General features: G+C 48.7%; 1 protein-coding gene across 1 annotated transcript in view; it reads left to right on the top strand.

Moving 5' to 3' along the window:
• LOC138748943 (RNA-binding protein Nova-1-like) overlaps positions 1-15,900 on the top strand; it is a 118,383-nt gene that overhangs the window by 58,849 nt on the left and 43,634 nt on the right. The window lies entirely within an intron of this gene.

Raw genomic sequence — 15,900 nt, 5'->3', positions numbered from 1 at the left:
GGCAGAATGATCATCTTCTGCTCCCCACGCCACTCGTTCCCATGGGCAGCGTTGCATTGACTGGACAGCGAGGCTTAGTGATGCGCCCGATTGTCCGCGCTCCAGGTAATGGGGACCTGAGAGCCAGCTATTTCTAGAGGGTGGTGGGAAAGGATTGCCAGAAGAAGCAATGATGTTGAGAAGCCACTGGCGAGTGTAGATTCATACACTTTGGTACAGGAGGTAGACGGGCAGGCTATTATTTAGATGGGGAGAAGGTTCAAAATGTGGAGGGGCAAAGGGACTTCGGAGTCCTCCTGCAGGATGCCCTAAAGGTTGACCTCCAGGTTGAATCGGGGGTGGAGAAGGCAAATGCAATACTGGCGTTCATTTCTAGAAGATCAGCATTCAAGAGCAGGGATATAATGATGAGACTCTTTCGGGCACTGGTGAGACCTTACCTAGCGTCCTGTGTACAGTTTTGAGCACCTTATTTAAGAAAGGATGCGCTAGCATTGGAGAGGGTTCAGAAATTATACCAGGAATTACAGGGTTGGTATATGGAGGAGTGATTGTTGACTCTTGGACAATGCTCGTCGGAGTCCAGAAGGATGGGGGGGGACCTCATTGAGGCATTTCAAATGCTGAGAGGCCTGGACAGAGTAGATGTGGCAAGGATGTTTCCCGTAGTCAGGGAAGAGGGCACAGCTTCAGGATAAAAGGGCGTCAATTTAAAACAGAGATCCGGGAAAATTTCTTTAGCCAAAGGGTCGTGAGTCTGTGGAATTGGTTGCCATAGGCATCAGTGGAAGCGAGGTCAGGTGTGTTTAAGGCAGAGACTGACAAATATTTGATTAGCCAGGGCATCAGGGGTTACGGGGAGAAGGCCAGGGAGTGATTAGGATCAGCTCATGATTAAATGGTAGATAAAATCCGATGGGCCGATTGGCCCACTTCTGCTCTTGCGTGGACGGGATGGTTTGGAGAGAAATGCACAAAAAAAAAATTGCAGAGGCCGGGTCCTCAGGTGAAGGCTCCAGGGGCTCAGTGAGTCGAACAACATCCGTGGAGATGGTGGTCAGACAGCGTTTCAGGTCGAGATCCTTTATTGAGGGAGTCGTGATGAAGAGTCATGACCATGGATGCTGCCTCCAGCTTTTCAAGTAGAGGGTTGTGGGTCATACCCAGCTGAGATGGACCACACTGGACAACAATTTTTTTCAAAAGATTGGCTTCCTGAAAAGAAAATTGGGGATTATGATAGACTTGGCGTGGCAGTTACCGCAACACTTTTATGGTGCCAGCGATCGGGACCGGGGTTCGAATCCCATACTATCTGTAAGGAGTTTGTACATTCTTCCCTATGTCTGTGTGGTTTTTCCCAGGGGGCTCTGGTTTCCTCCCACCATTCAAAACATAGGTTAATGGGGTGCAAATTGAGCGACATGGACTCATGGGCCGAAATGGCCTGTTACCGCGCTGCATGTCTAAATTTTTTAAAATTCAAACTGAACGCAAAGATAATTTCAGATTTGCTGAATCACTTCGGAAGTTGGAAAATCATCACATGAACTTTTATTGAATTCAGCAGGTTTAATCGGATAATGATCATTGCATTAGTTCAACTGTCCTAAAAGTGTTTTGCCACTGATTTTCATTTGTACTCAGCATCTGATGCCTCTCAGGTCAGTGTCCAACAATAGTCGGCCGTCACTGATGGATTCCAGCTGCCCTGATGCCGATTTTCCATGTCCCAGTGAAACCTTTGTCACTGAGCTGCACCGAGATCAGCAGGGCCGAAGTCCAAGTGGGAATGTGGAAAATTAATTTTCAATGATGTGTTGTGCTTCACGGTTTCGTTGGCTTGAAGAGGACTTAAAAACATGACAGGAAAGCACAAAAGAATCAGTACAAGATTGAAAATGTTAAGGCGATTTTCGTGAACAGCAGCCCAAAACCAAGGAGCAACATTTTTGTTGTCCAGTGTAACCTACTCAGCATAGGGCCTGCTGCCCTGTTTCTGTGATGTGTAACTCTGACCAGCTTCATGACCCTGTCTATATCACCGGGAGATCTCTCGTGTCTGGGACCCCCCTTTCCCATTGTCAGCAGAGCCCTCTGAATATTCCCAGCAGTTTCAGCTGGCAACGACTTCGAACCTCCTGGAAGACACAGATTAGCAGCCACATGTCACGTTGAGAGAGAATGGTTGAGAGGGAAACAATCAGAGGGTTTGCATCAGACCGTTTCCAAGCAGAAAAATAATATTGACGTGGAATATGCTGGAGGGGAGGAGGGGGGATTATCAGTGGAAGAGGGAAGGATCTTAAGGAGGATTATCGAGAAGGAGGCAGAAACAAAATGAATGGTTATCGGAGGGAATTCTGCAGATTGGGTCTTGGAACGGTGGTGCGACAGGAACACAAGTTGACAGTAGATCCGAGATTTAAATAAAAATTTTTAATGTTCTGATATAAGTTATGAAGCATAATCTCCTTAAAGCAGTAGGCATTGATCAGGACCCTCATTCTGATGAATAAACAGCCACTCTGGACAGTTACATCGCCTTTAACCCTTACCTTGTTGAATAAATACACGATGGAATTGGGCTGATTAATCCTAACTGTGCTGAATAAGCAGGCTCTGATTAACCCTTGCCCCGCTGAATGAGACTGGATCGTGATTAACCCTTGCTTCGGTAGCCGAAGTTCTGATCCAAAAATCGAGCGTTTTTTCCAGCACTGACGTTGAAAAAAAATCTATCATCCGACGTGCCCATTGGGACTCTGACACTCTGTCAGCAGAGATTAAGATTTTTTTTGGTATGTGTCAAACATTATTTCATCCTGCCTTTGTTTGCCGTTGTTTAACTGCTAATACAGAATTCCACTGACGCCACTGAGCTCATTAACCGAAAAATCCCCATAACCGAAGAAACGTCTGGTCCCAAACGTTTCGGGTTCAGGGAAATATACTGCATGCTGGTGTAGACATTGAATATTGTAGACCATCTTTTTTTAAACATTGAATTTATGGGGGTGACTCTCACATGGATACTGCCTTTGACCGCGGTAAGTATCTGCGCCGTCGGAGGCTTCGGGAGCTCCGATGAGTGGCTGACTGGAGCAAAGGCGTGAGTTCGCGGCAGAGTTACCAAGGCCAAAGTGAGAAACTTTTAAACGAGTAAATTCCATATTTTTGGGCCAAAAATAGTGGGGGGGGGGGGGGGGGTCAATTATTACACTGGTATTGGCATTTTTAATTTAGACATACAGCACAGTAACAGGCCATTTCGGCCCACAAGTCCGTGCCGCCCAATTTACACCCCATTAGCCTACCGCACCCACCCCTCCACCGGTATATTTTGAAGGGTGGGAGGGAACCTGAGCCCCCAGGTGAAAACCTGCGCAGGAGAACGTACAAACTGATTACAGACAGCACGGGATTCGAATCCTGGTCCCGGTCACTGGCGCTGTAAAGGTGTGGTGCTAACCGCCACACCGACCGTGCTGACCGCCCCCCCCCCTTCCCGTGCATGAGCATAATTAGTAAGGGATTGCACCGTTACACTGGTATCAACCTTCAACCCACCAAATAAATTGTGATCCGATCTCTACCCCGGAATAGTTTAAATTGTCAATTTTTTTTAAAAAGGAGATACTTAGTTTTTTGTGATGTTTCTTTTATTTGTAATTAAAAAAGACGTGAGTTCTTTTGTATTAATTATATTTTATTAACAACTCACGACCTCATGGGGCATCCATTTTGCATCACCACGTGTTTTAATTTAGAGTACAGCACGGTTATGAGTCCTTCTGGCCTACCGGCCCGTGATGCCTAATTACACCCATGTTGACCAATCTACCCTCTAAGAGTGTGGGAGGGCACCCGGAGGAAACCCACACTGTCTCCTGACAGGTAGGCCGAATTGGAACCTGGGCCGCTGGCGCTGTGACAGCGTTGTGCCAACTGACCACCTAGTCCACCCAGAGAACTCCCTTTGCAATCGAAGACTTGCAGGCCCCTTCCACCGCGAGGGCATCCTTTTGGGCGACCCTGCTGGCAGTTTTGATTCAAATCAAAGACCGCGAAGCTCACCCTGTGATACTGCTGCTCGCTGAGGTCCAAAAATCCACAAAGTCTCGCTGAAGCAGTTCCTCCTGAAGAAAGGGAATCCAAGCTTGCTCGCACATTAGACTGTGAGCCGTGGACTCTTGAGAGATGGAGATAGACAATGTGGGACCCAACGAGAGGCATTAGGATGAGCGCACAGGCAGGTTATGAATGAAACAGATTGACACTGTGGGGAGGGGGGGTGGGATTCAATTTAAATTTTAAATTTAGACGTACAGCGTAGTAACAGGCCCTTCCAGCTTAGGAACCTGTGCCGCCCGGATATGCCAATTAACTTACAATCCCCATATGTTTTGAAGGGTGGGAGGAATCCGGACTCACGCAGACATGGGGAGAAAGTACAAACTCCTCAGAGACAGCGTCAGATTTGACGCTGTAACAGAGTTGCGCTAACCATGCCACCCAATTATGATCAGATGTGGTACTGGTTGTGCTGGCAGCATCTCCCAATGCATAGCAACACAAGAAATGGGAGCAGGAGTCGGCCATCCGGCCCGTCGAGCCTGCTCTGTCAGTCAATGAGACCATGGCTGATCTAATGATCGGCTCATCTCCACCGACCTGCCTTTTCCTTTATTTCCCCGACTATGCAAAAATCTACCAAACTTTGTCTTAAATATGTTACTGAAGTTGCCTCCACTGCTTCAATGGGCAGCGAATTCCACAGGTTCCCCACCGTCAGGTAAAAGCAGTTCTTCCTCATCTCCATCCTAAATCTAATCCTCTGGATCTTGAGGCTTAGTTCTGGTCTCCCCCACCAATGGAGACAACTTACCTACTCCCTATCATTCTGGTGAATCTTCTCTGAACCCCCTCCAATGTTAGTGCAGGGACATAAGGCCCTTTTGGTGGGGGGGGGGGGGAAGGAAGAAAACGATTGTATTCTCTGTCTTTAAATCATTTCACTTACCCCAACGACAGGGGTTTGAATTCCGCGCTGTCTACAAGGAGTTGCCATGTTCTCCCCATGTCTGCATGAGTTTTTCTCCCGTTCTTTGAAACGTACCGGGGGAGCGGAGGTTGTAGGTCAATCGGATGTAATTTGGCAGCACGGACTTGTGCTGTATGTCCAAATGTTCTTTTAAAAAAGAATCCTTTGTTAAATAAGGAGCCACAAAACTGTACCCCCCCCCACCCCACTCCAAGTGAGACCTAAGCCTCAATATCACATTCCCGTTTAATGTTCTCATTTAATTCTCCCATAGCTTTGAGGCGTAGTGGTCAGCGCAACGCCTTTGCAGCACCAGCGATCAGGACCGGGGTCCGAATCCCGCACTGCCTGTAAGGAGTTTGTACGTTCTCCCCGTGGGGTTGCCCTCTGGGGGAGGGGGCTCTGGTTTCCTCCCACCATTTGAAACATACCGGTGGGGGTGTAGATTAATTTGGTGTAAATTGGGCAGCATGGCCTCATGGGTCGAAATGGCCTATTCCCGGTCACCTCCAAGCCAGGAGTAATTTATAAGTAGCCACTTAACCTCATGGTTAATTGGCTGCTTTAATTAAACGTTGAAGGTAGGAGTAACCAACACAAAGGAGCTGACTGGAGGACGGAAGAGGGGGAGAATGGCCTTCTCCAATTTGGTTGTGACTGGATTACCTTCCTGCTTGTTTGCTTCCACAGTGGCCTTTGTCTCTCGTTGGAATTGAGGCCTACTTAAGGCTGCATGCCTCCCACAGGTCACCCTCTGACCTTTCACGGCATGGAGAAAACCGGTGACTGATCTAGCAGCGATTTACCCATAAAACCTCGTCCCGCCTTTTCAATGCTGTAGCGCTGCCCCTTTAAGGCCTGTCTCTTCAAAGACAGAACTGCCACCTCCCCTCAACACAATGACCCCATTCTCTGTGGGAGGCGTTAAACACTGGCCTCCTCCTGAAAGCATGGTTAAGATCCCACGGGATTAGAACATTTCTCTCGGGAGGTCCGCTTCTTTTTCTCTTGGCACGTTGTCATGAGGCTTTGGCCTCTAGTTGTTGATTACTGTCCCCACAGGAACTGGATTTTACAGATTTGCTGTTAAAAAGCTTTGAAATGTTGAACAGGATGGTGTCAATGGACCGGGTGGGGGAGGAGAAAAGGCGGCCATTAGAATTTGATGTGGAAATTTGGGGGTGGGGGGGGCGATAATGCACTCAGGGCTGAGGGAGCAGATGGAAATAGTGGGGAAGTGGGAGGTGCAGAGGAACAGAGAGATACGGGAGGTGCACACCCATGGATCCCTGAAGGACGTGGAAAAGATGGATTCCCCCCCTCCGTTCAAAACCTACCGGGGATGTAGGTTAATGAGGTGTGAATTGGGCGTCAAGGACTCGGGGGCTGAAAAGCCCTGTTACCCTGCTGTAGGTGTAAATTACAGGGAAAGATTGAAGAGGCTGGGATTGTTTCCCCCAGAGGGAAGGAGGATAGTGAAGACACAGAGAGGGGAAAAAGCCAACATCCTTTTCCCAAGGTTGGGGGTTTCACAAACAGGAGGGGTTAGTTTAAATTTTAATTTTTAACAAAAATTATTTGCAGGACGGTGGAAGCCGACTCCAGCCATCGAGACGTGTGCAGCCCAATTTCACTCAAATCAACTTACAGCGCCCGAACATTTTTGGAGGGTGGGGGGAAACCCTTGCAGATACAGGGAGAATGTACATATTCCATACGGATGACGTGGCCCCATTAATGCATTGCTCTAACCACGCTGCCCATGAATGATCAGAGATTTGGTAAGTTTCTGAGGGGTAGATTTTTTTTACACTGAGAGTGGTTGATCACTGGAATATACTGCCAGCCACGTATAATTTAAGAGTCGATTAGACCGAGACTTAAAGAGGCAAGGTTTAGAGCAGTGGTTTACAAACTTTTTCTTTCCACTCACATACACTTTACTAATCACAGAGCACCAATGTCACAGGGCAGGGATGGCCAACCTTTTAGTTTTTAATTTAGACGTACAGCCTGGTAACAGGCCATTTTGGTCCACGAGTCCATGCTGCCCAATTAAACTACACCCCCGGTATCTGATGTCGTGTCTGTACTCTGACAACAAAACTGAAAAATCAGTATCAGGATTTATTGTCATGTAATTCGAAGTTTCGTGGCAGCGTCACAGGGCAAACATTCATATTATAACCAGCTTACAACATTACTATTAAAAAATTAAAATAATAGTGAACGAAAAGTAAGGCAGTGTCTTTGGTTCGCTGATCATTCAGGAATCTGATGGCAGCGGGGAAGAAGCCATCCTTGTGCCACTGGGCGCTTGTCTTCAGGCCTCTGCACCTTTTCCCAGATGGTAGCAGAGTGAAGAGAGCCTGGGTGGAGGGTAGAGACGGCTTTCTTAAGGCTCCACCTCTTGTAGATGTCCTCGATGGAGTGAAAACTGGTGCCTGTGATGTTTCAGGCCAAGTTAACAACTTTCTTGAGTTTACCGTTGCCCTGAGAGTTGACACCTCCATACCAGGCAGTGATTCAACCAGCCACAATGCTCTCCGCAGTACACCTGTTGAAGTTTTCAAGAGTCTCCGGTGATGTACCGTGCGGTGAATGTTCATTTCAAACCCTTGGATCGAATGATCTCTTGCCATAATGAGCTCATTCTTTCAGCTTGGATGAATTCCCTGATCACCTGGCTCTCTGCGCCAGATTATTTTTGGCATCTCAGAACTGTTTCTCTCTCCACAGATGCTGCCTGACCCTGCTGAGTTTTGAACAGCCTTCACCATTAGTGTCTCGGGCATTTAAACTGGTTGTAGTCAGAGGTTCCCAGTACCCAAGAAGAGTAGTGTGGGCTGCCTAAACGACTACCACCCAGTAGCACGAACTTCTACTGTGATGAAATGCTCTGAGAGGCTGGTCATGGACAGAATTAACACATACCTAAGCAAAGATCTGGACCCACCACAATTCGCCTATCGTCACATTCGGTCCACAGCAGATGCAATATCGCTGGCTCTCCACTCAGCTCTGGATCACCTCGAAAACAGAAACTCATACATACAGCTGCTCATCGACTGCAACTTGGCCTTCAACACCATTATTCTCTCAGTGTTGGTCAAGAAGCTACAAACACGATTTATGGTGTGAAAAATAAAAAATTTAAAAAAAAAAAAAAAAAAAGAAGCTACAAACACTGGGCCTCTCTACCAACCCCACCCCCCCCCCCCCCCACCACCCCGCAAGTGGATCCTTGACTTTCTTATCAGAAGACCACATTCAGTACGAATTGGAAATAATGTTTCCTTCTCACTGATTATCAACACAGGCCCACCCCATACAGGAGGGAGATAGATCAGTTCATTGAGTGATGTCACATCAACAACCTTGTGCTCTATGTCATCACTCTACTTCCTCAGGAGTTAGCGGAGGAGCTAGTGGAGTTGTTCAAGTGAACCGGTACGGACCTGAAGGGCCGACATGGCCTGTTTCCGTGCTGTAAACGGTTATATGGTTATATGGTTAAAACCAAGGAGGTGATTGTGGATTTCAGGAGGGAGTCAGGGAAACATGACCCAGTCCTCATCAAGGGCTCAATAGTTGAGAGGGTCACGAACTTCAAATTCCTGGGGTTCAATATCTCCGAGGATCTGTCCTGCAGCCTCCATGTTGATGCAATCACTAAGAAGGCCTGCCAATGAGTACGCATTACAAGGTATCCGAGGCAGTTCAGTACGTCACCGAAGACTCTCGCAAACTTCTACATTCTGGCTGGTTGCATCCCTGGCGCCAACTCTCAGGACGAGACTAAACTCCAGAGGGTTGTTAACTTGGCCTGCGACATACCAGACTCCACTTCATCGAAGATATCCACGCGAGGCAGCGTCTTAAAAATGAAACCTCTCTCCTCGAAGACCCCCACCGCCCAGGCCGCGCCCTCTTCACTCTGCTACCGTCGGGGAAAAGGTACAGGAGCCTGAAGACGAGCACCCAGTGGCATGAGGACAGCTTCTTCCCCGCCGCCATCTGATTCCTGAATAATCAAAGAAGAGGCCTTACTTTTCGTGCACTGTTAATTTTATAGTAACATTGTAAGATGGTTACAATACGAACGTTTGTTCTATGACGCTAAAATAACGAATTTCGTGACAATAAACTCTGATTCTGTCGGACGAATTCAGGTATAGGAGTGAAAGCCTGCAGGTGCTGCGGTGGTAGTGAAAACACAGAAAAGCCGGAGGAACTCAGCCGGTCTCGCAGATCATCGACGACCTTATTAAATCCAGGTTCAGGCTTCAGGCCTGTTCCCGTCAATTGATTTGCTTGCTGCAGCTTCCCTTTTTAACAATCCTTTTGTGTTGTCTGTTTTGTTGTGTTTTTTTTAATGGAGAGGCCAGTAAAGTTGCCAACATCTCATTTGGGTATGGCTCTCCACAAAACCACAATGTGGTTTGGAAGCCCAACTGCACACAGTCATTAATCTAGTGGCGTGGTGTTTGCTAAATAGAATGAAACGATAGAGGCAGGGATGGTTTGCTAATAATTACCTTGGATTAGAGCACTTGGTCTGCCACTTCATTCTTTCAAAACAGGCTGGATTATGAGGGACGTAAGGCCCTTTTGGTGGGGTGGGGGGGGGGGGGGGTGGAAGAAAACGATTGTATTCTCTGTCTTTAAATCATTTCACTTACCGCCATAAAAGGTCTGAAGGCGGACTGATGGTTCGAGCTCTCTCCAGCTTCTATCCGCCTGGGGGAGGTTGGGGTAGACACAGAGGTGGAGGGGGGGTGTGGCGAAGCCGATCCACCTTCCCCTGTGAATGCAGCTCCAAAGGGGAGAGCTGATGCCCCCGCCCGCCCATAACCCAGGAGCGCAAATTTTCTTCTTTTAAAAAAAAAACCCACTCGGCTGACAGAGTACACATTACAAGGTATCTGAGGCCTCAGACCGTGTGCGCAGATCTCCACTCTACTTTTGCGTGTAGCCCGCTTTCCCTTCTCGGCGCGCGTGGGTTTGAGGTCACGGTGGTGGGCACCCCTGCCTTGAGCGGCCAAACATTCAGCGGCGTGCAGCGGTGTGCAGATGATCCTTCCCCGAGAGGGATTGCAGTCAGCGCCTTGGAGCCGGCTACGGCGCATTCATGGAGGTAAGATTCCCGCCGTAAGGGCGGAGAATCTTCGCCTTTACAGTCGGGCTTTTTCACTGCATGACAGGGCCTTATGTCTCCTCTAGCTCTGCTAGCCTTTCTCTCACGTTCCCTTTCCCTCTGTCTCCTTTCCTCAGACCTGAATTCAGGGAGCCACCTGATCTCTTTTCATCTTTCATCTCCTGTCCTCCTGTTGCTCTGTCCTCCTTCCCCCACTTCTTCCCTCCCCAGCCTTTTAATTCAGGTGCCTGTCTGCTTTTTTGCTCGCACCTTGAGGAAGGTCTCAGGCCCGAAACATTGGTTGTGTAATCTTTTATCTCCTACGGATGCAGCGAGACCGGCTAAGTTCCCCCAGCACTTTTGTGTTTTTAACCACAATCACATCGTATGTAGACTTTTGTGTTTCACTCCAGGTCTGGAGGGTGCAGAGAAAATTCACCACCGTGTGTTGCTGGGGTTGGAGAGCGTGTCTTATGAGGCAAGGTTAGCAGAACCGGGACTTTTCTCTTTGAGTGAAGAAGGATGAGAGGACACTTAGTGGAGGTCAACAAGATGAGAGGCATAGACAGGGTGGACGGCCAATGCCTGTTTCCCAGGGCAGGATCAGCAAACACCAGAGGACGTCTGGACAAAGTGAAGGGAGGGAAATTGAGGGGAGACGTCAGAGGTAAGTTTTTTACGCAGAGCGTTGTAGGGGCCTGGAATGTGTTGCTAGGGGTGGTGGTGGAAGCTGAAGCAATAGGGACATAGGCAGGCACATGGATGCAAGAAGCATAGAGGGTGATGGGTATGATGTAGAGAAAGTTTAGTTTTTTTTTGAGTAAGGTTTATAGTCAGGACAACATCGTGGGCTGAAGGGCCTGTATTGTGCTCTAATGTTCTCTGATGTATCCAACCTCCCCCTATAACTCAAACCCTCCCCTTGTCTCAGCAACATCCTGTGTGTGTGTGTGTGTGTGTGTGTGTGTGTGTGTGTGTGTGTGTGTGTGTGTGCGTGCGTGCGTGCGAGTGTGTTTTCACATGCACGCATGAGTGTGTGCACGCCTGAGAGTGTGTGTGTGTGTGTTTGTGCGTGCATGCATGTGTGTGTTTTCTATGAGTGTGTGTGTGTGTTTTCTATGTGTGTGTGTGTGAGTGTATGTGCGTGTGAGAGTGTATGCATTTATGAGAGTGTGTGTGTGTGTGTGTGTGTGTGTGTGTGTGTGTGTGTATACGTGTGTGGTTGAGTTGACTGTGCAGCCTTTTGAAGTTGTCGTCCCCGCCAGCATTCACTGGGCACCAGGCCAGAGCCACCCTCCTTCAATGAGGTGAAGTCCTTGAGGCCGGCATCTCCAAGAGTCTCATGGGCCCACTTCCTTTCTCTGCTGGCAACTCCTGATGAATAAGCAGCCAGCCGATGTGACCAGGCCGCTTTAATTGGTTTACTCGGAATGCAGCGCACAACAGGCTCCAAAATGGAACCAATGAAGCTTGAAGCTTGGTCGGCAGTTGCCATCAGCAACCATCAAGGCTGCTCTCAGCTGTTGCTGGGGCTACGGGTCTTAATGCCGTGGCTGCAAAGAATATTTTATAGTTCTTTGTCCTCGAGGAAAGCCAAAGCTTTGGGTAAGGTCAAAGGTCAGTCCAGGGGCAAGGCCAAGTCAAGGTGAGATCAAAGGTCAAGTACCAAGGCAAGGAACAAAGCAGGGGAAGGGGCAAAGGGCAAGGAAGAGAAGAGTTGAAGGGAAGCTCTACCGCGCACCAAAGCTCGAACAGGTTCAAAGGTTCCCATAATAGCAGATGAGTTTTTACTCCCGTGAGACAGACTAAGAATCGCCTTGAGCGTTGCCCAGAGCTCCTTACAGTACGAGAGGAAGAGAAGCAATGGAGAGTCCGTTCAGGGACACCGAGCATCTGTGGATTCGCCTCTGGCGCTCTACCGCACCCTCCACAGCCGCGCAGACTTCTGTTCAATCCATCGGCTGCCCGAGCTCCAGATCCAAACCCCTGAGGCTTGGCACAGTTATACCCCTGAATTCAAGCAAAAAGCACGGACAGTTAAAAAAAAGAAAATGCCAACGTTGAAATCTGGCGCACTAATTCGTTTGCCGATCACTCAACACGCAATTTCAAGCAACCAACAGGTTCAAATAACCGGTATCTACCAATCCCCGTAGGTGCTGGTGGTTTATTGGATTTCTAAAGGATTGGATTTCAGTGTGGAGCAGAAACTTGGCATTTAATATGATGCTTTTCAGGAAATTCTTAGTTTCAAGGATTAACAAGGTTGGGGGGAGGGGGGAGAGGCAGCAAAATTGAAAATGATAGCAAAATAGCTCCTGGCTTTAAGTCTCTAATCGTCTTGGAAGTTTAAAAACCTCCTCCTTAGTGTGTGCCTGCTGTTGCCGGTGACAGACCCTCCTGTTTAATCAGAGAGCTGAGAATAGAGCTGTGGGTGCAGGGAGGGTTTGCCAGAAGGATGTACACACAATGCCTTCATCTCCTTGCTTTCACGCCTTTTCCTTGAATTAACAGCATCGGCACACCCTTGCTGATCTCGCTCTAGATTACGTGCCTCCCCACTATTGTCCCCAGTTGAAGGAAAGACGGTGTACTGTGGCACAGTTTGAGCCACACCTTTACAGCGCCAGCGATTGGGGTTTGAACCCTGTGCTGTCTGCAAGGAGTTTGTACCGTGTCCGCATGGGTTGGGGGGTTCTCCAGTTTCGAAACATACGAGGGGCGTAAATTGGGCAACACGCACTGGTGGGCCAAAAGACCTGTTACCATGCTGTGTGTCTAAATTTAAAGATTCATTTTAAATTTAAATGTAAAGTTTAATTCAGGTTTTTAATTCAAATTGAAGTCAGCACATGCTGTTCCAAAACGCATCGAGTAAGGCAACGGGCAGGCCATTCTGCCCACTGTTCAGGCTGACCATCAAGCAATTGCGCCCATTTTATTTTAGAAGTGCGTGTCCGGGTGAGGCAATGCATTATGGAAGGTCAAACCTGAAGCCTGAGTGCAGGCTGAATGGTCAGAAAATTCTAGAAGAACAGAGGGACCTTGGGGTTCGAACCAACACATCCCTCAAGGTCGCTGTACAGGTCGATAGGATTGTTAAGGAGGCCAATGGGAAGCTGGGCGTCAGAATCAGGACTTATTGCCATGAACAAGGCATGAAATTCGGTGTTTTGCGGCAGCGTCACAGTGTAAACATTCATATTATAACCATCTTACGACATTACTATAAAATTAACAGTGCACGAAAAGTAAGGCCGTGTCTTTGATTATTCAGGAATCTGATGGCAGCGGGGAAGAAGCTGTCCTTGTGCCGCTGAGTGCTCATCTTCAGGCTCCTGTACATTTTCCCCGATGGGAGCAGTGAAGAGGGCGCGGCCTGGATGGTGGGGGACTTTGAGGATAGAGGCTGCTTTTTTTAAGACTTTGAGGATAGAGGCAACCAGCCAGAATGCTCTCTGTTGTCCACCTTCATTAATCAGGGGATTGAGTTCCAGAGTCGAGAGGTCATGTTGCAACTACAAATCTCTGGTGAGACCACACTTATGAGTATTGTGTTCAGTTCTGGCCACCTTATTATAGGAAGGATGTGGAAGCTGTGGAGAGGGGGCAGAGGAGATTCACCAGGATGTTGCCTGGATTGGAAAATAAGTCTTATGAGGCAAGGTTAACAGAGCTGGGACTTTTCTCTTTGGAGCATAGAAGGATGCCAGCACCTGTTTCCCAGGGCGGGAGTAGTGAACACCAGAGGACATGTGAAAGTTTAGGGGAGACATCAGGGGTGTTTTTTTACACACAGAGTCGTGGGTGCCTGGAATGCCTTGCCGGGGGATGGTGTGTGTGGGATCCATCCCCCAATGAGGGCCAGTGTGTATGGGACCGTTCCCCCAGTGAAAGGGGTCACTGTCTTTTAGGCATCCGTCCTCCCAGTGAGGGAGGGTCAGTGTGTGGAACTGTCCCCTTAGTGGGGGTCAGTGTGAGTGGGACCTGTCCCCCCAGTGAAGGTCAGTGTGTGGGACCCGTCCTCCAGTGAGGGTCAGTGTGAGGGACCCGTCCTCCAGTGAAGGTCAGTGTGTGTGTGGGACCTGTCCCCCATTGAGAGTCAGTGTGTGGGACCTGTCCTTCAGTGAAGGTCAGTGTGTGTGGGATCCTTTGCCCCAGTGAGTGTCAGTGTGTGTGGGATCCGTCCTCCCAGTGAGGGTCAGTGTGTGTGTAGGACCCACCCCTCAGTGAGGGTCAGTGTGAGTGGGACCTGTCCCTCCAGTGAGGGTCAGTGTGTGGGAACCGTCCCCCAGTGAAGGTCAGTGTGTGTGGGACCCGTTCCCCCAGTAAAGATCAGTGTGTGGGACCTGTCCCCCGGTGAAGGTCGTGTGTGTGGGACCCATCCACCCAGTGAGGGTCAGTGTGTGTGGGACCTGTCCCTCCAGTGAGGGTCAGTGTGTGGGAACCGTCCCCCAGTGAAGGTCAGTGTGTGTGGGACCCGTTCCCCCAGTAAAGATCAGTGTGTGGGACCTGTCCCCCGGTGAAGGTCGTGTGTGTGGGACCCATCCACCCAGTGAGGGTCAGTGTGTGTGGGACCCATCCCCCATTGAAGGTCAGTGTATGGGACTCGTCTCCCCCAGTGAAGGTCAGTGTGGGTGGGAGTGTTATTGTATCTCTTCCTGCATTTGTCTCTCTTTCCTCTTTTACTTATCTTCGTGTCTCCGCCTGTTTCTCTCCACTGTCCCCTTGCCTTTATTTCCTCTCTCTCTCTGCCAGTATCTCCCTTCCTCTCTGCAACCAAGATCCTCTGAGAGAGGTAATTCCTTCCACCCAAGAGCTTAAACAGCCTTTTAACTCAATTGATTGTTTCCCCCTTCTTGAATGTCTTTAACAAACACTCACAGATTGCATTACAAACTAATGATTCAGATAAATGCTCCCCAGATCCTTGTTCTAAATAACCGGGTGAAACTTTGTGACAGATGTTGTCCCAAAGGGAATGAATTGGGATCGAGAAGAGTTGGGGGATGGGGAGTCCAGAATGCTCGTGTAAGCTTGTATGTGTTTAAACACGTCTACTTGTGTGTGAATATTTGCTTCTGCATATGTATAAATAGCGCGTGTGTGTGGACACACGTATGTCTGTCAATGTGTGTGTGCTTATGGATGTCTTTAACCTGGCACATTTAAGGAGGAACTAATTCTCCCAGGGTGTTGTGAATCTGTGGAATTCCCTCTCGCAAGGAAGCAGGCAGAGTCTGCCTCATTAAACGTATTTAAGACACAGATAGATTTCTGAAGAATGAGGGAAGTTGAGGATTAGGGGAGCCAAGCCCACAGCCAGATCAGCCCATGATCTTATTGAAATCTGGAGAGAATCATGGACCAGATGTCCGACTCTTTTTATTACTTCTCCTGTTCTTACATGGGTGTATGTATGCGGCGATATCTATCTGTAGGTAAAACGTGAAAGGCTGCAGGCGCCGCGGTTGAAGTACAAACACGACACTGGAGAAACTCAGCAGGTCAAACTGTGTCCTTCGTGTGGCAAAGATAAAGCTACAGAACCGACACTTCGGGCTTGAGCCCCTCATCAAGGCGTTGATACCTTGTTGAAGGGTGGTTTCCTCCTACCGTTCCAAATTCACCGGGGGTTGTAGGTGAATTGGGTGGGACGGGCTCGTGGGCCGAAAGGGCCTGTTACCGTGCTGTATGTCTAAATTTAAATTTTAAAATG

The sequence above is a fragment of the Narcine bancroftii genome, chromosome 13 (assembly GCF_036971445.1).
Source record: "Narcine bancroftii isolate sNarBan1 chromosome 13, sNarBan1.hap1, whole genome shotgun sequence".
Taxonomy (NCBI): domain Eukaryota; kingdom Metazoa; phylum Chordata; class Chondrichthyes; order Torpediniformes; family Narcinidae; genus Narcine; species Narcine bancroftii.
This window is presented reverse-complemented; position numbering and strand designations above follow the sequence as displayed.